Source organism: Mauremys reevesii, linkage group 18 (genome assembly GCF_016161935.1).
Source record: "Mauremys reevesii isolate NIE-2019 linkage group 18, ASM1616193v1, whole genome shotgun sequence".
In the NCBI taxonomy this organism is placed as follows: domain Eukaryota; kingdom Metazoa; phylum Chordata; order Testudines; family Geoemydidae; genus Mauremys; species Mauremys reevesii.
Window position 1 is genome coordinate 4,959,530 of NC_052640.1, and position 24,302 is coordinate 4,983,831.

Genomic DNA, 24,302 nt, shown 5'->3' on the forward strand with positions numbered 1-24,302 from the left:
CCCACAATGAGGGCAGTTAGAGGATTAACTGAGCGTGGCCATGCTGGCTTAGCAGCACTTGGGATTCAGGGATTGTTTCAGCAATTCCTAATTCGGGCCCAAGCCTAAAGCCCTTACTCTGTTTTACTCCACCCCCATCCCTGAGGAAGGACCGAATCTAAACCTCATGAACTGCCCCTTATATCATAGCTGAATAACACCAGGAATCCCTAACAGCCGATGAACAGTGTGCCCTCCAATCCATCCCAGCATCAAAACATTAACAAGATCTATTTCCATACTATATTACAGCACAAGCTTCAGCTCTAAGTAATTAAACCCAATTATTCATCAGTTCTCCTCGTCATATCCATTGTGGAGAATTCTCCTCTGAGTTCTGAAAGCACAATCTCACCCGGGGCGGGGAGGGGGGAGAATCAGTCTACTTGGTGCACAGACCTCAGTTTCCAGGAATGGCATAACACTGACAAAGTTCAAAGTATAGAAGCATTCAGGTGGAGCCATCTGGTTCAGATTTTTAAGTGGCAGCCCAAACAAACATTAATAGCTGAAACCCAGCTATTTGGTCCTTCGATTTTATTGATTTAAATACTGCCTGCTGGCGAGCAATACAAATAAAAGGCACAGAGAAGTTAGATAACCCTGGCCTGAGTTTAAATTACCTCATTATGCTATAAGCCTTAGCAGCATTACCACACTCCACTTGCTTTACTGCTGCATTTTGCCCACAGGAGTTAGGAGACTATGATCCTGATGGTCTTTTTTTTTAAAATGCCCCATGCAAGATTTTGTATGTTCAGGGAGCATGGTGGAGGAGAGGCACTAGCAGAACAATTGAACCAATTTGAGAGCTACCGCATTAAAAGCCTTGGCTGAATAGGAGGCTAAGAGGCCAGGACCACTGCAATACACAAATCAGACTAGTGAACTCTCAGTTCCAGCAGGGATGGGGCGGTTTCTACATCGCCACCGTTATCGTATTTTAAATGGTGTGGCGTTAGGTTGGGTTTGCTGTGATCAGCTCTGATACAGTAACTACTGTTCGCTCTGTGCAATGTTAGCGCACCATTTGCTGTTAGCACTAAAATCGGAAGGTAAAGGATATTTGGAGTATTTAACAAAATCTAAGTTGCTGGACACTATATTTTGCACTGGTCACCATGATCACTGCATAACCACAAAATCCATGATCAACATTTCTTTGAGACAGAAAATAGTTCATTCCCAGTATATCCCTCTGTCTACACTAAACTAGACCACCACCACCACACTACAACTGATACACAATTGGAGAGGTGAATGCTAATTTCACATACAAGTCCTGTTCTTTCGTAAAATCTCATGCTTTGTGAAACCAGTTTGTTAAAATGTAGGGTTGGGTGGGGTTTGTTTGTTTTTTTCTTTGTTTTCCAAACAAAAACAAAGGTTTTGATAAAAGCACCAGTCCTGCCCTCTAGTAAAACACAATGGTTACATTTGCCACATCTGCTGTGTTTTACCTCCCTGGAAATAGTCAGAGCAGAAGTAGCCTAGCTCTGAGGCTGCTGACCAGTTTTCATCACATCCATTCTGAAACTTTCCCTACATCCCTCTATTTGCTAGGTGTTGCCCCACATAACAGAGGCTCAGAAGGTGCAATGAAAACATGCTGTCAGCTGCTGTCAACAGTTACATAAGAATTCTTTTTCTTTATGCTATTCCATTAAGCCCCCCAAACTCACCACCCTTAGGACCATGAACTCTGCAACAGTCTCACCATGGCAACAATCTCTTGTCCCTCCAGAAAGACAAGCCAGCCAGCAACTAGCAGAGACACTAGAGAAACGGCAAGGAAATGGACACACAATTGCTCCTGAAATCCATGCAGGATTACTCCCTGCTCTGCTGAAATTTAAAATCCAGTCCAATCATAAAAAGATCAAGCCTCCTATTTCCTTAGACCAAACACATTTTTCATAGATACATTCCCAAGGGCTAATGCCCCACCCTTAGCACTTCCCCCAAATCTCAGATCTTGAGTCTCCAAAGTGAAAGACTCTTGTTCATACCTGTCTCACGCCTGGAATATTCAAAATATTGGAGTTTAAACCTTGCCAGAGTTTTGGTACAGACGGCAGACGCCATCCATCACTCACTCCTTTCCTTACACTTCAACCCAGATCTTTATTTTTACACTTGTTTCATATTTTAGCTACTAGAGATTATTTGCATCCCTTCCTCTCCTCCACCGCTCACTCGCTTTAATTTAAGGGGCTACGGTCTCTTTTTATGAACTAGAATTGTGAAAAACTCTTCTTAAAAACAAAAGCCCCAAAGGTTGATCTGTAGCAAACACAAAGCTGATTTCGCCAGGTTCATTCGAGCGAGATTAACCCATGAATTACTGACGTGCTGCAAGGTCCATTTTCTGTCACAGGCATTTTGTCTGGCGCAAGCAGCAGCCTCCTCTCCGGCGAGCAGTTTTAAGCCCGGGGCATCTCTCAAAGCGCAAGCAGCACATGCCGGCGGGGCGCACAGGCCCCGGAATACGGCCCCTTTCCAGACGCCGGTGGATCGAGCGCGCCCACCCCAGGGCGGACGGGGGAGCTGGGGCCCGTAGGAAATGCCAGGGTTAATGGGGGGGGGCGGGCAGGTTCCCGGCGTTCAGCTGGGGATCCCCGTTTCCAGGGGGGAGCCCAGCTCAGCGCGCAGCGGCTGCTGCGGGGATGCAAGAACAAAGGCACCATGCAAAGGCGCCCGGACAAGTTTGGCCCGCGGGCGGCTCCCCGCAAACTAATGCCCGAGCCTGTCCCCGCCCCGCCCCCGCGGGGAAAGCACCGAGCCCCTGTCCCCGCCCGCGGGGTAACAAACCCTCGCGCCGCGCACTTACTCTCCGGCCCCGGCGAGCGCGTCGGGTCTGCAGCCGAGCGGGTCCCGCGGGCGAGCCCCGACCCTGCGTGGGGCGAAGCGGGAGCGTTCGCCTGGGAGCCGCTTCCCCCCGCAGCGCAGCGCAGCGCAGCACAGACGGCGCAGGCGAGAGCGGCTCCAGGGGGCGGGTCGGGGACCGGCTGCGAGGGGCGGGGGTGGAGCAACCTGCCCCCAGACCGACTCCAGCTGGGGAGTCACGCCCGGGGCGGGGCGCCCCCAAAGCGGCGCAGCAGGGACAGGAAAAGCGGGAGCCGGGTGTGTCCCCCCCCGGAGCCAGGCTGCTGGGCTCGGGGGCGTTTCTCTGCCTTGCCTGGCTCCTCCAGCTCCAAGCTGGGGGGGCGCAGGCAGACCGGGGAGCTGGGCTGAGCAGCTGAAGATCAGTGCGGCCGAGGGTGTTTTCCTCCCGCTCAGCTCCAGCAGGACACGACGAATAACCGCCTCGCCTCGCCCACTCTCCAGCCTGAATCGGGGCTTAATTTTCAAGGGCTGAGCCCCGGCCCCTCTGGGCTTGGCCACTCATAGCCCCCGCCCCTCGGGGCTTGCTGCCTCAGTTATGAAAGTAACACAATTGCTTGAGCCCCGGCACCTCTTTCGTTCCCAGTGAAGCACTTGCCTGAATGCAGGTGGGTGAGGTGCTGGGGAGGGGATCTGCAATCCTCTCTCCCGAGCAGTTGCCACTTTGTTTTGCTGGACTGTAGCAGGGCCCCAGACTGCAACCAGGAACCCGGCCTGAGGCTTCCCGGGAGTGACGGCAGTCGGTCGCTTGTTCCAAGGTAGTTCCACCTCCTAGAGACAGGAAAAAGTGACGAAATTTGGATGTGACCTTCAGAGGCTGGGGGTGATGCTCTGGTCTGTCCCGTCTACTCCAGCCCCCAGAAGATCAAAGGGCCAAATTTCCAAAAGCATCTTTAAAAAGCACCATTTAGGAGCCAATGTCCCATTTTCAAAAGTGACAGAGAGAGCTAAGCGCCACTGACAATGAGATGACTCCCAAGTAAGTAGGTCCCAAAACATTATGGCCCTTCTGAAAATTTCACCCTAGGCACCTTTCAAAGTGTGTTAAGTTTATCAGGAATGAGGCACTGTTGTGCCAGAAGAAGTGTCCCCTTATGGAGTTAGCCAGGAATAGACTAACAAACCCTTAGTGAGTAGAAGGAATCCTAGAGGATCACTACTGTTGTCTCGTCTCTTTCCCCCTTTGGTTCTGGACCATCTTTAATATACTGTCTGGTTATAGCTACAGAATCGCTGCCCCCTGCCTCCCTTAGAAACCAGGCATCTCATCACATACTTTAAACAAACCAGACCTTGGCTCAGGTCATTGGATGCTGCAGCTGGCCCCAGTTTGGAGTCATAATCTGGATCAAAGTGTTTAACTGCTCCTTCCTTACAAAGTGGAGGGGAGCACTAAATGAATAGCATGTCTTACAAGGACTACGTCGCCCTTGGCTGCTGGGTCGCGACGAGACAAAGCAGGCTGGATTGTCTGAGGTCAGAGACCTCCACCTCTAGGTCAGTCATTGGAGATGCATGCTGGCTCTAGGCCTGACGTGACACTCGCTCCTCAATGGCAAACCACCCCCCCGCCTGGGGTATTTTCCTGCCCATTTCCTGTTGTTCTCAGGACAGGAGGCTGCAAGGGCATGGTGCCATCACGTACGTTGTGGCCTGTATGCTTTCTGCCTGTCCCCCACTAACAGCAACATGGATTTAGAGAAGTGGTCAGGGGCCTACGCTGTTGTTCCGAACTATTGAAATTCCTTGGCATTGGACAAGGACAGATGGCAGCTCTTCGAAAGCCCTTAAACGTAGGATGGGCCCTCCTGGGGCAGCCTCGCTTATGAAAATGGTTGTCGGGCTGAGATGGCCTCACCTGGAAGTTACAGCATCTTTTCAGGATATGATCCTTGCTTTGCTCCTGGATCAGGCGCTGAAGAGCACGTTCTCTCTGAAGCAAGCAGACCTTGGATTGATTTTAGTGATGGACAGATCTTAAGAACCGCAGTGGGGCCTGGCTGCCAAGCCAGAGTGCCAGAAGATTAAAACAAAGAGAACCACTGATCCAGTACCCTAGAAGCTGAAGTGTCCAGGGCTTTACCAAAACTAAACCTTCAGGAGTCTGAAACCACTCCCCATCTCTCAGGAATGAAGTTCACAGGAGAAAGTCAGTCCAATCTTGCATCCCTAAGATGATCTTTCGTTTAAGTTACTTGTGGCTACTTTAAGATATACTATTCTCAGGGGCAATATAAGCCACCCTCGTGCACACATGCCCTAGTGAGTCAGAAGAGGTGCACCGGATACCAACTGCGCTCCCTCTCTTGCCCAGAGCATTAGAGGTTCAGGAATGGGGAAGACAACAAGAGTCCAACTAAGCAGAGGGAAGTTGTGGGGCATAGGATTTGCCCGCGTGAATTTGGATAAATTTGTGGCTTTAACGTGAATCCGGTGCTTCTGTCCATGTTTCTCTGTCCGTGCAAGGGCTTGGCTGAAATCCAGGGTACGGGAATGCAACGTGGATCACAGGAGAAGAAAAGAAAGAAGCCTGGTGCACTCTTGGAACCAGTCCTGCTGAGTGTTGCGCAGGGCTGTCGCTGCTGCTGGTGCAGTTATACTGGACGCCTCACATTCAGAGCTACCAGAGAGAGAAACCGGAGGGGTTGATAGGGAACAACGGTGAAAAGCCAGGGGCTGACGAATGTTCGAGTTAAACAAGCTCAGCTTGGCCAAGCAACAGCGAAGGACAGCAGGACAAACAGCCTACAACTACCCAAAGGGGTGTCAGCGCCGTGGAGGGAGAGTAGGGGAGGGATTCAATTAGGCAAACGGAATGAGTCTAATAAAGAGGGAAACAGGCTGAATATGAAGGAAAGTTTCCCTCCAGGGAGACGTTTCAGGGCCTGGAATAGCCTCCCAAGGGTTGAAGCCCATCTCTAGACAGGCTTAATACTACAGCCTCCATGAAACTCTAGTAAAAGATACCATAGGGAACAATCCTGCATAGACTGGGAGATGGACCAGATGATCTAAGAGGCCTTTTCCATCTCTGCTGTCCATTAAGCCTTGAGTTATAAGCAGCATTAAATGAACGTAAACAACAATTCTTTCAGGGCCGCTGTCATCATGTAACATGCAGGATGGTGCATCAAGTGAATGATGATGTTCCTAGGGTGACGAGGTAAAACGCTCCCCAGAGTGATTCAGGGAACCCCCCCTTTAATAAGAAAGCCAGAGGCTCTGAGCAGTTAGAGGGGAGGTTGTTTTATTTTATGAGGCTCAAAGGACTGGGAGCACGGTGGAGACCGCCCAGGCGTGGGTGGGGGTGGCTAACATGACACTGAGTGCCTCTGATGGCCACCCCCAAAGGAAGACATCCAGATCCCTCATCAGCCAGTGGAGCGTTGCCATGGTGCAGGGCAGACAGGTCAAAGGCAGACAGGTCGCCAGTCAGACACGCCAGCTCTGATTTGTTACCCTGATTTCCTGGTCCGCTTGTTCATCTCGTCCACCTGTTAGACTGTGCGTGCTTTGGGGCAGTGTCACTGCGTTCCTTGCCCAGGGTGCCCCCGGGGTCAGGCCTTTGCATTCATCTGGCCTCTGGTCTGCAACATGCAGACATACCCCCACGCCAGTCCAGGCACATGAGGGTAAGGCCTCCGGCTGAGCCCTGGACAATCCAGCCTGTCCAGGGAAGTCAAGTGAACACAAATGAGTTGTCCCCAGGGTGTGGTGAGGCTGCTATGTAGCTCACAGGCTACTATGGAAGAACAGTCCCCTCAAAAGTGGATCAGCATCCAGCCCTCCCTTCCTTCAGGAGGAGCTGCTAGTCCACAGAGCTCTTGCCTTCTGCCAGCCCTTCTCCAGGAGCTGAGGCCTGGAGACCTGCCCTCTGCTCTGGTCAGCCACCATCCCTGCTGCATTGTCCCCTTCCAAGCTCCTCCCTCCAAGTCTGACCTCTCTGGCAGGTGTGACAAGGCGGGGCTGACGGAGCCCACAACGGCTCATTAGCCCCATGTTGCACAGTGGGGTGTGTATGTACCCATCATAGGTAGGGACTTCTATTTAAGAACATAAGAATGGCCAGACTGGGTCAGAACAAAGGTCCATCTAGCCCAGTGTCCTGTCTTCCGACAGTGGCCAATGCCAGGTGCCCCAGAGGGAATGAACAGAACAGGGAATCATCCAGTGATCCATCCTCTGTCACCCATTCCCAGCTGCTGGCAAACAGAGGCTAGGGACAGTGCCCAGCACAATGGGGTCAAGCTAACTGTGGCCTTTAATCCTACCACAGTACAAATGTGAAAATATGACAGTACCATGGGGGGAGCCCTGGACGATTTACTGAGCTGAGGATATGCTTGTTGTCTCTATTGAGGCCTTCTGTTTTCTGAGGTTTTAAACTCTATTGCTGACATTCCCACCGAGCTGAAATTTGGCAGATAAGATCCAAGCCCATGGGGAAGCTCGTCACACTCCATCAAGCCCAGTGACGGAGACGGGGAGCAATGTGTGATGATCATACAATGGTGATCACCCTAACATGGGGGAGATTTGACTGAAGGAAGTTTACACAGTACCAAGGAAAGGATAATCCAGGATGTGGAATTACAGCCAACCTAGCCACTCAAGCAATTTTCCCACAAGTTTGCTGCACAAACTTGATTGTGATTGGTCTTCTGTTGAGATGGTTCACCTCGGAAAGGAGGTGAATAAGAGGGGACACAATAAGTGTGTAAAATAACAAACAGGATAGAGACGGGAGAGGTGAAACTTCTGTTCTCCCTGTCTCATAACACAAGAACAAGGCCATTGAGTGAATTTTAAAAAGGTGACAAATTCAAAACTGATAAAAAGGAAATAAATGTTTCACACCGGACATAGACTGTGGAACTCCTGGCCACAGGACATTGTTGAGGTTAAGAACTTAGCAAGAGTCAAAAGGGGACTGGACACTTATATGACATCAATTATTATAACTCTGGATATTCTTAACAACAAACATGTTGGGAAGGATATTAAACCTCATGCTTTAGGGCTTAAGCCAATCTAATTACAAATCAAGCTGAAAACCAATGTGGGTGGCAGGCGCTTTATTCTACATCTGCCTACTGCAGGGTGCTCATACCTGCTCTAGCAGAGAAAAGAGATTCCTTGGCAGGGCCGTCCCTGGGAGATGCGGGGACCGGGGCAGAAGAGACGGAGTCGTCTCTTCTGGGACTGACCATGCCCACCAATCGCACCGGCCCACAGGGCCCCCCAAAACACGGGGCCCAGAGCGGTCGCCCCAATTCACCCTACCCAAGGGCTCCTTGGGGCTGATCCGGTCTGGGAATTCCTATGTTCCTAGGATATCTTTTTCTGGTCTTATTTTGTAAGCCTGAGCCATTTGCCAGTCTTGAATGTTTTTTTCATGCTCAGATATTAAATCCATAGCCTACTGTGTGCTTATCTATCAGCACTTTCTCGTTGCTCCAAGGTAAGGAAGTATTATTATCTCCATTTTACAGATGGGGGAACAGACACAGAAAGGTTAAGTGACCTTGTTCAAGGTCAAAAGGCAGCCTGGAATAGAACCAAAGTCTCCTGAATTCCAGGCTTGGGCTCTGGTCACGAGACCCCACCTCCCCTTGCTGTGAAAGTGGCTTTGATGTAAAGTATTGTTTGGTTGGTGTCACTTATGGGAAGTGACCATCACTTGATACTTCAGGAGGGAAGCAGAACAGGAGTTGGCTTAACTACTTTTCAAAGAAATGTCCTACCAATTGGTACTGCTGCCTCTTTCCCCAGGTAAACTAACACCCAGTGATCCGTGGGCAGGAGGAGACGGAGAGACAGAAAGCTGGAGTGCGCCTGTCATGTCTAAAGAAGACAAAGTCCAGTACGATCTTGACAAACACAGTGTCTCTTTCTGAATTCAGAGGCAGCTTCTCTAGGCATGATGAAATAACCAGTCACACTAAGAGACAAATAGACAGGAAAGTTTAATCAAATGAGTTAGACCAAAGGAAGCTGGGAAATCATATGCTGACATGGCTAAATAGGCATAGCACAGAAGGCTCTGGAAGCAGGAAAAAGGGCAAACATGCCTGGTGGCTTTGAAAAATCTCAAACATATTAAGGGATTTGGATGCTTAGTTTTAACGGGAGCTAGGTGTCTAAATCCTCTATGTGATTTAGACAAGCCCATCGGGAGCTTTCAGAGGAGTAAGTGGTACGATCTCTGGAGCAGAAACCGTCACCAAGTAACAGTCGAGACAGGAATATTACACACAGGAAATTTCCTAAGAATGATTCCTGCGAGTGAAACAGTTATCAATGTATTTAAGCACTATCCCTTGAAATGGGAAATGTAACACCTGTTTTGTGAGATCCCTATCCAGCCACGGCTTGGTGATGATCAAAGCTGATAATCGGGAGGACAAAGAGAACTACAGGCCATGGGTGGGGGATTTTGTTTCTTTGTTTGTTTTGGTTTGTTTTTCAAATAAAGTTGCTCCTTTCATTTACCTATAAGAGCTTTCAAACCTTTTCAATGCAATTTTTCTCAGAGCTGATTTATTGGAAAGATCCCTCGGTTCTCAAAAGGCCTCGGCTTTGATTGCTCTCTTCAGCTTCCTGGCCATGCCCTAGCTCTGGCTTTTGCACTCTGTGTAACAAAGGAAGGTGGAAGATAAATGGAGGTGCTCATGAGAAGTGGCAGTACAGCAGTTCGCTGCATGCTGGGATCACACAGGGAGCAGTGAAACCTGGTTACGTTGCCGATGTGTTTGAGCAGCCTGGCAGACCTTGTCCAGAGCTATAGCTAAGCTGATGGCTTTTCTGACAAAGGGAGCTCATGGAACCTTTCTTCAGAGTAAACCCTCAAAAACCCTAGTTGCCTTGGTGCATTCCTCTCTTCCACTTCCCCCCAAGCCACTGCTTTCTTGGAGTAAAAGGTGAGGAGAGCAATGCTCATTGAAGGTTTGCAGCAATATCCCAGGTGGCAACAGACTAGGGCCTGATAATGCACAGGAGCGAAAGATCTGAGTGGGGTGTCTAACATTCAGCAAATTCATTTCCTTTTCCTGCATGAGACTAGCTTATGATTTTCCAGCATTGATAACTCGCGATCTGAATGCTGTATGCCAGCAGTTTGTTGACACTATTCATGATTTCAACTGGTGGCTAATTTTATCTGGACACATGTGGCATGCGAGAGATTGTGAATTCTTTTTTTGTTTTGTTTTTGTGAATGCCATTTCTCATAGGTGCAGGCTTCTGATGTGACTATTTATGGTTAAGAATTATAAGCCAGATCCTCAGCTGGTGTAATTGAGTGTAGCAACTTTGATTTCAATAGAGCTGTGCTAAGGATCTGGCCCTTTAAATTCTCTTTCTGTAAATATTCTCCAGAACTTGCTAGGAAAACACTAAAAGGTCAACAACAGTCAAAAGAAATTTGTTTACAAGTTCACCCCCAAAAATAATTGTGAAGTATGCACCCAGTTCTAGCCCTGCATTACAAAGCAGGTGGAAGGCGGCATAATTCCTATTTAACAAACTCTTCATGAGGAGACAATGAGGAAACGATGTCAGTATAATTTTGTGGTAAGGAAAAGGAGAGAAAAGGCATTTCATTTTTCAGTTTGTCTCAATAAGAATAAAATAACTCCTAGAAGTTTCTTCTTCTAAATTGCTCTTTTTATTTTTTAAAGCAAGCTTTGAAAAGACAGAACTAGGAGATGGAATGTTCTCTTCCCATTTTAAACAAAGAAATTATTCCAAAATTCAAGGTTGACTCTTGACAGTCTTTATTATATAATCTTGATGGATATTTTATTCTGTCCTCTCTCAAAAAGCATATTGCATTTGGTTAAAGAATTTCCAATTCATGCCACAAGAGTTTATATATTTTAAAAAGTTTATGCATCCTCACAGTCTCCCTAGAGAGTTATAAGATAAACCTATACACAAATTTGAATACCTAATTTTAAGCTACTTTCAAATCAAGAAAGAATACCTGCAATTCTATGTTTTAAATACCTGGCTCTTTCATTTCCTTGGGAAGCTTGGATGGGCTAGGCTCTAAAAATAAGGGTATGTTTGATTTTGTAAATCATAAATACATTTTTGGCAGTCTGTCAGTTTCATGCAGCAGATCAAAGCAGGGATTTTTATTTATTTCCTCCTCAGTTTATTTTTAACTTTTCAGATACTGTAGCTGTCAAGAATTAATTATATCCCAACACAGGAGCTAGCCAAGCATATGGCAAAATGCAAAGTTCAGCTCTAGATTCAGAGTTGTCCAAAGGTTTGGTTCAGGCTCACCTCTAGCAATTAGCCAACATATTACAAGCGTTACAATTTTCCACCTTGAAGGAAAAATTCAAGCCTGGAAGCAAGGATCTCGCAGGTTGTTATAGCAGTAAAACATTTTCCTTTTCTAGATCTTCTTCATTCCTTTAATACTACTAGCTCCAACTGGTACATGACCAGTCAATGGCAATGATAAAAAAAACTTTCACTCATGGATAGCATGATGCTGAGTAGGCCTCACCATTTTTAACTCTGTTAGCGTAGGGCCATTCTGGAAAATTAAAACAAAAGTACAACATATGCAAACCTCCTGACTCCGAGCGATTTCTGCCTCTTGAAAGGCCATTAATAGTCTCCTGCTAAGCAAAAGAATTAGCACTGAAAATGAACCCCCATTAATAGATCAGTTACTCATTTATTAATATGATCAAAGTGGTGGGAAAGGAAATAAGCATAAAAGGTAGTGAGCCAATTTGTGAACCAAGCTATTCCAGTGTAAATGCCAGGTCAGGCCACTGAGTTCAATGGAGTAACCCCCTTAGTTAATGTGGTGTAAATCCAGAGTCACTCTATTGACTTCACTGCTGTGACTGATTTAGTTCAGAACTTAACGGTGTCTTTCTCTATCTAACTTCTGATGCTACTGGCACAACATGAGTTGCCTTGAAACAAAACACTAACGCTGGATTTTGAACAACCAATCCTAATCTGGTTAACTATAAATTATGCAAATAGCCACCATTTAACAACTACTGTTATAATGTGGAGGGCTCAAGGAGCTTTTCCTATTAACTGGCAAGTCAAGGACTTTAAGAGAGGCCAAACACTACAGTCCTTGCTCAAGAAAGACTCCCATTTCAATCGATGGAAGCCTACAAGGTTTGGCCTAAGGTTAAGGAAAAGCCAAAGAAAATTCCCACCAGAAATAAAATATAGTTACCAGTTGTGCAATGGACATGTGTGCATGGGAGTATAAAGTGAATTAAGAAAAGTGTCCAGTTCACTTAAGGGAAAACGCATCGTGATTTTTGCTAGTTGTGTTGTGCAGCACAACTGAGGCACTACTCAGACAAACCTCCCATTGAAATAACTGACGCACACACTATCATTGATTAGAAGGAGCATTGACTAGACCAGTTCAACTGCAGTCATTACTTGGGTCTTAATAGTTGCTTGCTCACGTGTCCATTGGCCAATTAAGGATTACACATGAGAATAAGGGGTTGCAGGCTCCAGCCCCAAGTTTAAAGACCCTCTTATCCAAAGGCCCGACTCCAGAGGGGCCCATTCAACCCAACTGACGCTCTAGTTTTATTTATTGGGGTTCAGCTTCTTTTTAAATATCCCAATTATTATTCCCTATGCCATAAACTACCCTCTATTTAACTGCAGAATACTAAGCAACATGTTCTGAACCATTCTGTTCTAATATCTTTAAAGGAGTGATTAGTTTAGTAGAATGAAGCTGGAATTCAAAGACAATCCCACAGAAAAAAGGAATATTGGCATTGGCTTTTTAAATAAACATATATCTTAGTGTTTTTAATTAGCATGGAAGCATTTCAAAGAAACCAGTGGAAACCCATAGATTCTCAAGGTTCAAACACATGCAAGCTGAAAGAGAAAAAAATAACTAACTCCAGTGCTAAGAAATAATTGAGTTTGTACTTGCAATCACATTGGTAGTTTTGATGTAAACATTGTTATACAACTTAAATTAAAATGACTGATGTGAATTCAGTCACACAAGAAAAGGTTTTTTTGCCTCTACAACGCCACTAAAAATGTTAGCTGATCCCTTCCTAAAGGAAACAAATGTATTTGTCACACACCACACAATATTCTTGCCCACAAATCACACAGAATGTCTGCGGTGGGGGGAATGTCTCCAATATGTGCCAGTGATAAAGTGATACTGCCTTCATCATAACTCATCAGCGATAACTTACCAGAGGACATGTTCTCAATGGCGATAAAACAAAGCGGTTTAATACTAATGTAATTATTTGACACTCATAAGAAATGGAAATTAGTCACATCTAGCCATCCCAAAGTCATAAACTTAATAACGGGTCCAGGGATACCACCTCTGTCTAATAAATTAAGCTTTGGAAAAATGTAGTGATCAAACGAGGGTGAAATAAGAACCAGATTTTGCATGGCTGGATGTGACACAAGAGATTTTGACCTGATTTTCAGGGGGGACAGAGTGACTGCAGCTCCCATTGAAATCAGTGGGAGGTGTGGATACCAAGCATGTCTGAAGATTAGCCTATTTGCTTTTTATTCCCTAGATAACATAGATACAAACCCTTTATTTAGGTTAGCAGAGAGGGGAGGGGGGCATCAGAATCTTCCTAAGTGACATCAGCAAAGCTAATTTCTGCATTTGAAATGGTAGCTGCTGAGGATGTCTTGCTGAGGTACAGAATTGATTCAAATTCCTTTTTAAATTTCACTTCAAAGTGAGACCAAATGCGTTCCCATTGCATGGGCGGGATCCTGCAGAGCCCTGCTTGCACGAGCAGCCCTTACTCGGCCAAGCAGAGTCCCATCGAAATAGGAGAGGTCTGCAGGATCAGGTCCTATGCAATTAACGCCTGCCCTCCCTTGCCCCACATCCTACTGACGCAGACAGTAACAAGTAAGCCAAGAGACAGAGGAGTCAAAATCTCACCACGTTTTCAAACACAAGTTATTGAGTGGAGTAAGGACATCATTCAAGGCTCTCCTGGCATCCTCATGGGCATGACAGAAAAACAGAGGATTGAAGGGCACAGACAGTCACGGGGCATAGCCCTCGTTAAATACAGCTTTGGCTGGATCACTTATGACAAAGCACACGCTAAAACCTGTCCATTACGTTCTCCTTCCACTTTCATTAGCATTCAGACCCCCCTGCACTCCATCCTTTTCTCCTTGCCGCACAGGGTGTCTGAAAGAACTTGGCACCCCGGGTAACGGATGGAGGGCTTTGAGCATCTGTCTTTGCTTAACAAAACTGCTCCCAAGGAACAGACGGAAGAGACAGCATCAGGACTGTAAAACACACCTTTCAAAAATTCTCTCTATTCTGTCATAGTACAAAACACCAGAGTCAGATCACGATGGACAGCAAACACAACCCACAGAAGTTAGTGGCCAGCAATCTTCCTCCATGTTTCATGGTCTTCAAACAGCCCTGAGAAGTGTGCTACGCTGCACCCCATCCAATCAGCCACATCATCAAACCAGACTCACCACAGGCGCCCCCTGCCCCTGGCACCAGTCCCTGCAAAACTTACTTTGGCAACCTCTCTCAGCGGGACATGTGGCTATGAGCAAACTCAAGTTTTCTCTCTCTGATATTAGGTATCACTCCAGTTACGGGTAAACTCAAGCAATTACCTCCTCATTAGTCATATGTGAGGTGTAGCTAATGTGCAGCAAATCACCTGTAACAGTTCAATTTGAAGGCAAAAAAGCATCGAGATAAATCAGATCTGAGACTCACACACGAGAGAACGTCTCAGGACCAGAACAGTTGCTATGAGGTAAGAGAGCTGGGGAACAACTGGCCAACATTTCAGAGAGAGAGTCATTTTCTTGATCCCAAATGGAGAAATACTGTAATGGGAGAGTTTACCAGAGCTGTACAACACACATACAGCAAGGAGATGGAAGGAAGACAGCAATAAAGCCCTAGGCCCTGATTCAACAAGGTACATATGCTTAAATTTGAGTTCAGGAGTACAGCCACTCCAGAGCTTAAAAGTTAAACACGTGCTTAAGTACTTTGCTGAACTGAAACTCTAATGCCGTGGATAAGGAGATAATTCCTCAGAACGTGGTCCCTATAAATGAGTGTATAACCCTCTTTAATGGTATGTTGTGTGACTTTTCCAGCTCAAAGGCAGTACACCGGAGGTTAGCTGCTGACGTGTTGGAATGACAGGTCTAAACGTAAATAAGTGATACGTCCATTTCAGCCAAGGATGTCAAAGAGATTTCTAAATATTAATGAAGCTTCAGAACACCTTTTGGAGCTGGGCCATGATACCCTTTTGAACTTGGGACAGTTTTCCCATATGGGTACCAATTCAGAGGGCCAGTCCTTACCTTTAGTTATTTTAAACAAAATACCGGTAGCTTCCACACTGTCCCTCCCCAAAACAGCTCTCCTAAGCTCATGCATTACAAGAGGCTCCCTGTGTGTCTCCTTGTATTTCAGACTTCAGAGATTTCACATACTGGCAGATACAGGGCATTCTAAAGCTGAAAGTTAACTGAGACCCAGAAAGGTTACGGGACTTGCTGAAGGTCACGCAGCTCATTTGTGGCAGAGACAGAAACAGAATCCAAATCCAGGTGTCCCAATTCCTAGTTCCCTTGCTAACCTCACTATCCCAGGCTCCCTCCCGGCCCTACATGAACCATCATCATCATATTTTACTTTATTTCTGAGCAAATGCCATATTTCATCAGTCGTCTGAGCGGAGCGAGAAGGTTTCTAGATTATATTTAGTCAGCAGAGCATGACGAGGGGCGTGGCCATTGTTAACTGATTACACTGATCATGACAGTGTTATAAAACCTCTAGGCAGATCCAAAAGCATCTAATCCCTCCCAAGGGTATGATTATTTCGTAACAGCTACATCCCCATGGGTCATCTTCTTGTGAAGTCTTTATTGAGTGGGAAAGAATCTATTTTCGTACTAGAGGAAAAGGATTCATCTTAAGGACAGTTGAGCCGCATTAACAGAATTGCATTTCTAGAGGAATATTCCATGCTAGTGCAAATGCTGGTTTTGCATAATGATCAAATCTGTGCTTTATTACTTCGCTGTAATGAGTTTAAGAGCACACATTGCTGAAATAAGTCTGGAGCAGCAAGCGAATGTTTTAATGCTTGAGATGAAGCTGTGTGAGCATTCCAAGCATACAGAAGCAGAGGACTGTACTGGACATGAAGGAGGAATTAATTCAGGGAAATCCTGTGGCCCTGCATTAGGCAGGAGGTCAGATCACAGTGTTGCCTTCTGGCCTTAATATCTGTGACAGAAACCCATGGCCTTCGCTCCCCATAGCCCATGCCTCATGGACGTAGCAGTCTGCTATGAAGCATGCAACAGCAGTCTTGTAGCACAAGAACCAATGTCATGGCCAACCCCAAACGTTCAAAACCCATGAGTCAGATGCCAAAACACCATGAGATTTAAAAAAAAAAATACATTTGGGTTCCTGTCTTTTGCTTTCTGGGTCTTTATGATGCACCCAAGCCTTATTTTTGAGTTTCTCTCTAAGAACTCTGGAGGGCCAGAAACTTATTGGGGGGTTTGCTGGGTTTTTTTTGTTTGTTTGTTTTTTAATTAAAACCAAGATTCTCACCTAATCACTTGGCTTCAGGAGCTGGGCTTTTATGAAAAAAAATCAGTTATCAGGAGAGAGAGCTAGCATTGCTGCAGCAGAGAGCTTTCTGCTCGTCTCTGGGCAATGGGCAGCAGAGAGCCCTTTCAGGCGTTTATACATCTCTACCAATCCAGGAGTCAAGAGGGCAACATTTTGATATCAACAAAAGCTAAGATGACTAGACAGCAAATGTGAAAAATCAGGACAGGGGTGGGGGTACTTGGAGCCCATATAAGTAAAAGACCTAAAAATCGGGACTGTCCCTATAAAATGGGGACACCCTAACAAGAGCTTCCAAATCTCAAGCATTTGAACAAAAATATGCACCCCATTAGTGAGGACCCGAGAATCAATGCAATGCAATTGCTTTTTGAAACAGGAAAGCTTCCCCTCTAGGTAAAATTATTCAGCAGGAGCTAGTATTTGCTGCAATAACCATTTCTATCCCACTCTATATTAATTTCTTTTTAACTGCACCCCATTCAGCTAGCATGCAATCAGTGAAGCAGGCCAGATCTGCCTTACTCAGTCAGCCCTGTGTCATATATGGCTCTTTAAATCTGTGTGTCACTGTGCTCTGCCGGCTTTTAAAGCCTGATTTATCTCTGCTTGGGGAGCAGAGACAGACCCCGCTGACAAGTGCAGTTCCTGCTGAGACCCAGGCAAGAAGAAAGAGAGGGGGAAAAAAGGGGGGGGGAAGAGCCCACTAAGCCCCTATCTCTGTTCTGTCCTTGCTGAAGCCACGCAATGAAGCAACTGCACATGAGTGCTAGGAAAGCGGAACAGAAAGAACCTGTGAGGCCACTGAGTGATCCCAGGCCTGCACTAGTCACTAACCCCACCTGAATCAGTTCAAAAGGCTGAGCCAGCTCAGCGCAGTGCCTTGAGGCCTTTGCTTTGTCTTTCTCCAGAGAGCGCCAGCGGTGACTAACTCCACGCTGGCTTGGTGAAGGAGCAGCAGTAAAACATCTTTATTAGGCACTATGCTAGCAAATATAATGTCATCTGAAGGAGGCCAGTGACTCCCTGCTTCTGGAACGCGCTTGTCTGCCTGACTTGCAGCTTCTTCTAACGAGGCACTCAGACGCGGGCCCATCCCTGAACTCGGTGGGGCTGAAAGGCTTACCTGGAGCTGGCCCTTTTTGATACATAGTGACCGTGTGGCTAATGCCACGTAAGAGAAGAGAGTCCCAGTTTGTATGACATATTTGGCCTGCTGTTAAATGGGTAACCTGCTTGTACCGCTTGCAGGCTTGCTGGAGGGGGGGGGGGGGGAGAACAGGCAAAGGGGGAAATTGCCCAGGGGGAGCAAAGGGGGCAATTGCCCAGAGCCCTGGGTGTTTTAAAAGGACCCCCGGCCGCTGCCACTGCTGCCAGCAGCTCAGCGGGGCTAAGGCAGGCTTCCTGCCCACCCTCGTACTGCTCCCGGAAGCGGCCGGCACATCCATGCAGCCCCTGGGAAAGGGGGTCCCTGCACACTGCCCCCACCCCGAGCACCAACTCCGCAGCTCCCATTGGCTGGGAACTGTGGCCAATGGGAGCTGCGGGGGCAGTGCCTGCAGGCAGCGGTGCACACAGACCCCGTGGGCCCCCCACCTAGGAGTCGCTGCCAGAGGGGTGTGCCGGTCGCTTTTGGGAGCCGTCTGAGGTAAGCACCAACTCCCTGACCCCCTCCTACACCCCAACCCCCTGCCCCAGCCTAGAGCCTGCACCCCCTCCCACCCCCAAACTCCCTCCCGGGCCTGCACCCCCTCCCACCCCCAAACGCCCTCCCGGGCCTGCACTCCTCCACCCCCAAACTCCCTCCCGGGCCTGCATCCCCTCCCGCCCCAAACTCCCTCCCAGGCCTGCACCCCTCCCACCCCTCCCACCCCCAAAATCCCTCCCAGGGCCTGCACCCCCTTCCACTCCCAAACTCCCTCCCAGGCCTGCACTCCTCCCGCACCCAAACTCCCTCCCAGGGCCTGCACTCCTCCCGCACCCAAACTCCCTCCCAGGGCCTGCACTCCTCCCGCACCCAAACTCCCTCCCAGGGCCTGCACTCCTCCCGCACCCAAATCTCCCTCCCGGGCCTGCACTCCTCCCGCACCCAAACTCCCTCCCGGGCCTGCACTCCTCCCACCCCCAAGCTCCCTCCCAGGGCCTGCACCTCCCACCCCCAAACTCCCTCCCAGGGCCTGCACCCCTCCCGCCCCCAAACTCCCTCCCAGGGCCTGCACCCCTCCCGCCCCCAAAAACCCGCCCGGGCCTGCACTCCTCCCGCACCCAAACTCCCTCCCGGGCCTGCACTCCTCCCGCCCCCAAACTCCCTCCCGGGCCTGCATCCCCTCCCGCCCCCAAACTCCCTCCCAGGGCCTGCACCCCCTTCCACCCCCAAACTCCCTCCCAGGCCTGCACTCCACACTCCAACCCCTTCACCCAGCTTGGTGAAAGTGAGTGAGGGTGGGGGAGAGCGAGCGACGGAGGGAGGGGGGTGGCATGAGCAGGGTCGGGGCCTCACAGAGGGGTGGGACAGGAGTGTGGTCTCACAGAAGGGGCGGGGCAGGGGGTGGGACAAGAGTCTTGGGTTTGCGCGATTAGACATTTGGCAACCCTACCGGATGGGTATGTGGAAGCCCTGGCCATGCCAGCAGCTCGCTGGGCACCAGTTGTGCAGCCAGCAGCTCGCTGGGCACCGCCCAAATGTCAGGCGGACGACATCCACGGCTTGTGCGTGCGTGGTGGCCCATTGACTGTTCTGCCCTGGGGCCCAGAATTGCTGTCAGCGGGCCTGACCAATTGTTCAAACATGTAGCCAGGATATTAGAAAGAATCCTGTATTATTTATAGCAAACATGCCTGGGAGGTATATTTGATCAAAGTAAATCTAACTCAGTGGTCCCCAACCTTTTCGGCTGGCAGGTGCCAGACGAAGGACTGTGGCAGCGGTGGAGCATCCGCCGAAATGCCACTGAATTTCTGCGGCATTTCGGCGGCGACGCCTCTCGATGACGTCGCTTGTCGGCGGCAAGTGGCGTCATCGAGAGGCGTTGCGGCCAAAATGCTGCAGAAATTCAGCGGTATTTCAGCGGATGCTCCACCGCCGGCCAGGACGCGGGTGCATTTAGATGCCCCCACGGGCAACATGGCGTCCGCGGGCACCACGTTGGGAACCCCTGATCTAACTGCACAGTATTCAGTAAGACAGATTAGAAGTGGGTGATTCCAGGGCCTGGAAATGAAATATGGACCATTTTGCCTAAGATGACTTGTTCAAACAGTGGTCAGTAATGACTGAAAATAGTTGCCATCTGATGGCTGTTCATCTAGCCTTACTCCCAAGTTACTAGAGACCCACATCATTAGACACCCTTCATGACCGCTAGCAACACAAAGACCACGCGTGAAGAATGAACCATTGTCTCTAGGGCAGTTCAAGTCAAAACAGGAGAACATTGGCCAGCCAGCATGAGGAAGCTTGCATCACACTTTAGTTCCAAGGGCTGTCAGTCCCATCCCTTTTTCCCACATTGTTTCATTTAGAAAAACAAAGTTAGACGTATCTAAGGACCATAAAGGGAATTCATGACTCGTGCCATGCTGCCAACCACAGCTGCTCAGAACCTCACAGCGACAGTGAAGCTAGAACTTGGAACCTCCTGCTTGAAAAACAAAGGTCCCTGCTGTCTAAGCTAAAGCTCTCTTAGCAATAAGCTGTCTATGATACACATGGCTGAGTAGTTCTGATTCTATCAGACAGACTCACTAGCCAGTTCATTACAATATTCTAATAAGATATGTGCTAGTTTTACATTCATTTTTCATTTCTGATAATGTTCTGTCCGTGTATAACAGAACTATTATCCTGGGTGAAGTGATGAGAAGAATACATTTCCTAAAAGATTGCCTGCATTCCTTTTTAAGTGCAATAAAAGATTTAATCTACAATTCCTTTCTTGCTAATGGGATCAGTATAATTTATTTACTGGTGTAATTAATTGGCATATTTTCCACAAAACTGAATACAGCTTTTGCATGATTTTACCAAGAATAACTAAAGTTAGTTTAATTTCAGAGAGAGATAAATGGAATGTGCCCTTAAGTCTGAAACAAGTTACCAGATAAAATGGCTTGACATTCTCAAAAAAGAGAGGGAGGGGATCTTTAACTCCTTAGATGTCCATGGACAATTAGCATAGGCTTTACTGATTAAGTAGTGTCAATATAGCTCCATTTCAGCCCTATTCCACTGCCTTACCTTATAGGTCACCAGGTGCTTACTGCTGAGACAGTGATGCTTAGTGTGCGGGAGATTGGACCCTTGGGTTATGCCTACACTGCGCTAAAAAACCCATAGCACCACGTCTCAGAGCCTGGGTCAGTAGACTCAGGCTCGCAGGGGTCAGGCTGTGGGGCTGAAAATTGTAGTGTAGACATTCGACCTCGGGCTGGAGCCCCAGCTCTGAGACCCGGTGAGGGAGAAGGTCTCAGAGTCCGGGCTCCAGCCCAAGGCTCAACATCTATGCTGCAATTTGATAGCACCCTCCCTCCCCGCGCAAGCCCGCCAAGCCCAAGTCAGCTGACCCATGCGAGCCGGGGCCATGCCGCAGGTCTTTTATCGCAGTGTGAATGCACCATAACTCTCAGTGGCGGTTTTCTAGGGTACAAAAGGATGTTAAGATACAGTTGTGTTATTTTCAGCTAAGGCTCCATGGCTTATCACATTCTCCAGCCAAAGATTAACTGAACAACACATCCCAGCTACAAAGACTATTGGAAACTAGAATAGACTCATGCAGTGCGGCAGTACCCAAGTCCATGGAACTGAATTTACACCGATGGGCCAGATTCTGATCTCAGTTCTGAGACCTTAATGGTGGCAGTACAGAGAGTGAAATTGAAATGTATGAAGATGAAGAAACCAGTTACAGAATAAGAGCTACACTTGGGACCTAGCTCACTGAAAGTAGTTTCACTGAGGTCAATCCTGTAGACCTGTTCCTGCGGTTACAGGCAGATCTCACTCGTGTTAAATTAGGATGGTCCGTTTGCTACATTTCTAAGCAGAGGCTGGACTATAATGTCCTCTTCTCCAGCCTTTTCTTTATTGCTGTTCCTGCCAAAATGCACAGCGGATTCACACTCCAAAGAATGAGTATTTCCTCACATTTCTTGTGACCAATGTAGTTTCCGTGAGATCTGCTAATTTAATGGGGGCATTCAAGCTGTCAAACCACCACTGCGGTCAGTCAGGACACAGAAGAATGCACACATGAGCTTTCTGATACACACCGAGCAACACACAATCTTTTCCTTCCGGTTATTTTGCACACCCCTCTGCAGGCTAACCCCTTGTTGATTTACATATTGGATCATCCAGTTGCTTTTATTTACATGGAGTAAATTTTATTTCTGACTTTAAAAACTGTTTTCTTCTTGGCTTCATTTAATTGTCACATTTCATGCATGAGATACCAATTTATCTGCTTGAGTTGACTTTTGGTCCCATAAAGGGGTAAATATTTGAACTCTTAGAGCATTATAAGTACCAGTTATGCATCCCATAGAAAAGGGCATCTTTAATTGAGACACTGGAAACTCCAAACTTGGCTACGAACCAGAACAATGACATGAACAATTTGTTCAACATACTCAACCACTGGCGAGTCTAGGAGTGATAAATACTGTTTGTTTCCAGGTCAGGGAGCCTCAGGCATTGTATTTTGGATCTCAGGTTGTTATGGTTATTTGTTGTTTTCCCTTTCATTTCTCTGGAGAACTCAACCAAGTTCCTTTTCACCCACTCTCACAGTCAGTTTGTTCTTTGGCTCTTTATTTCAAGAGGCTTTGTCAGAGCAGGAAAATTTTCCTAAATTTAAATCCAGAGGAAAGAAGAAAACAAGTTTAAACCTAAATCGGTGAGGAATTTTTACTAGGGCATTCAGAAATCTACTCCAAGAAATTACAGTGTAGCACTCTCTTACATAGAACTTTTCCTCAGTAGATCCCAACACACTTCACAAAGGAGGTCAGTATCATTCTCCCCATTTTATTGATAGGAAAACAGAGGCACAGAGCCATGACATGACTACCCCTTGGCAGAAACAGGAATGGAACCCAGGCCTCCTGAGTCCGGTGCTTTACCCACTAGGCCACAATACAGTCGTCACCACAGAGAGGCCAAGAACTGAATGGGCTGTAGAACACCCCCGCAAGAGGATCTGTCCAGCTCAGGGTGGAGGCATGTACATTGCTTCTGCCCCGAGGAGGATCCGGTCCATATTGAAACACAGGCCTTCAGTCTCCAGGACTGCCAAGATGGTACAAGTTGCATCTGAAGAAGTGAGCTGTAGCCCACGAAAGCTTATGCTGAAATAAATGTGTTAGTCTCTAAGATGCCACAAGTACTCCTGTTCTTTTTGCAGATACAGACTAACACGGCTGCTACTCTGAAAGCTGGTACCTGTCGTTAGTAGTAAGTACACACACACAATGTACTGAAATACAGAACTTGAGTGGAAATGTGTTACATGGAATCCATTTTTATTATTCTTTACATACAGGTTTGAAAATAGTTTTTAAATCTCCACAGTATACGCAAGCATTATGCTTTGCACAAATGCTTTTGGGAGGGTAATTAAAGGGTTAATGATTTTTCCATCCCATTCACATGGGCAAGGGAATGCAGGCGTGTGCAGGATGGGACCTTTTCCTGCAGCAAGAAAGCAAGACACAATTGCTAAGCAACCCCCAGCCTGGGCAGGTAAAGCTTCCTAGTGTAGACAAAGCCAAAGATTTCCCAATGTTGCTATCAGGGGTCAAGCAGAACCAAAGGCAGCCGCCATGGGAATGCGAGTGTGGACAAGGCTCTTGTGGCTGCAGTAATGACTCTACTGCAGAAATCTGCCATTGCTGAAGCTGAGCCTGTGGTAACAACAGTGTAGACAAGTAATCAAGCCCAACGTGTCATCTTACACAGTCAGAACTGCCAATCCTAAATATAGAAAAATCATGAGATTGGGTTAAAAATCATGAGATTTAAAACACCCACATTGGGTTCTTTTTAATTGCTTTCTGGATCCTGAGCTTGTAGGGTCACAAGGGTTACATTTTCAGGATTTCTTCCGCAGCCTGGAGGACTAGAAACTTACTTTAAAAAATATGAAACTGAGAGTCTCACATACATGACTCCAGGAGCTGGGGCTTTAAGGAAAAACACGAGTTATTGCAAGACTTACTTGTGATACAGTTGTAAGAGTTGGAAATCGCTGCCAGAGCTCTAGCAGAATCATGCATTTCTCATAGAAAGTGCTTTTCAGTCTGTCCCCCACAGAAATCAAACTCCTAGTATGTGCTGAAGTTATATATACACAGCTGCCCTAACTATACACATAATGCCCTGCTTGGGAAGAAAAACAGCTGACTCATCTTTAAGCTACTCAGTGCAGTAAGCCAGCCTTGAGGTGAGACTCATGCAAAAATCCTCTGTTCACACACGAAGGGCAAGCAGAAAGGCCATTCTTGCAATATGCTGCTTCAAACTCCCTCACTGATGCAATGAACTAAGCTGGAGTCAGATGCCATTTACTTAGAAGTGATTAGGAACATTTAAAAATTGAAACATTGTTGCAACTGACATTCTAGGCAACACCTGTGCTTAATCTGGAGGCAGCTGTGTGAGTGAGCAGTTTGACAGATGATAGGGCTGAATTTTTTATCTCTGGCACAGTGG

The 24,302-nt window shown here is 47.3% G+C and overlaps 1 protein-coding gene across 7 annotated transcripts in view; it reads right to left on the reverse strand.

Moving 5' to 3' along the window:
* Nucleotides 1–23,934, reverse strand: part of RPH3A (rabphilin 3A) — a 133,812-nt gene extending 109,878 nt beyond the window's left edge. For 3 of the 7 annotated variants that reach the window (XM_039505234.1, XM_039505233.1, XM_039505232.1), the window contains exon 1: nucleotides 2,870–3,352. The gene's annotated coding sequence lies outside the window, so the exon portion shown is untranslated. Of the gene's footprint in view, nucleotides 1–2,869; nucleotides 3,353–23,808 lie in introns of those variants that run through there. The other 4 variants (XM_039505229.1, XM_039505228.1, XM_039505231.1 and 1 more) reach the window with 4 other exon arrangements.
* Between the last annotated feature and the right edge of the window lie 368 nt (nucleotides 23,935–24,302).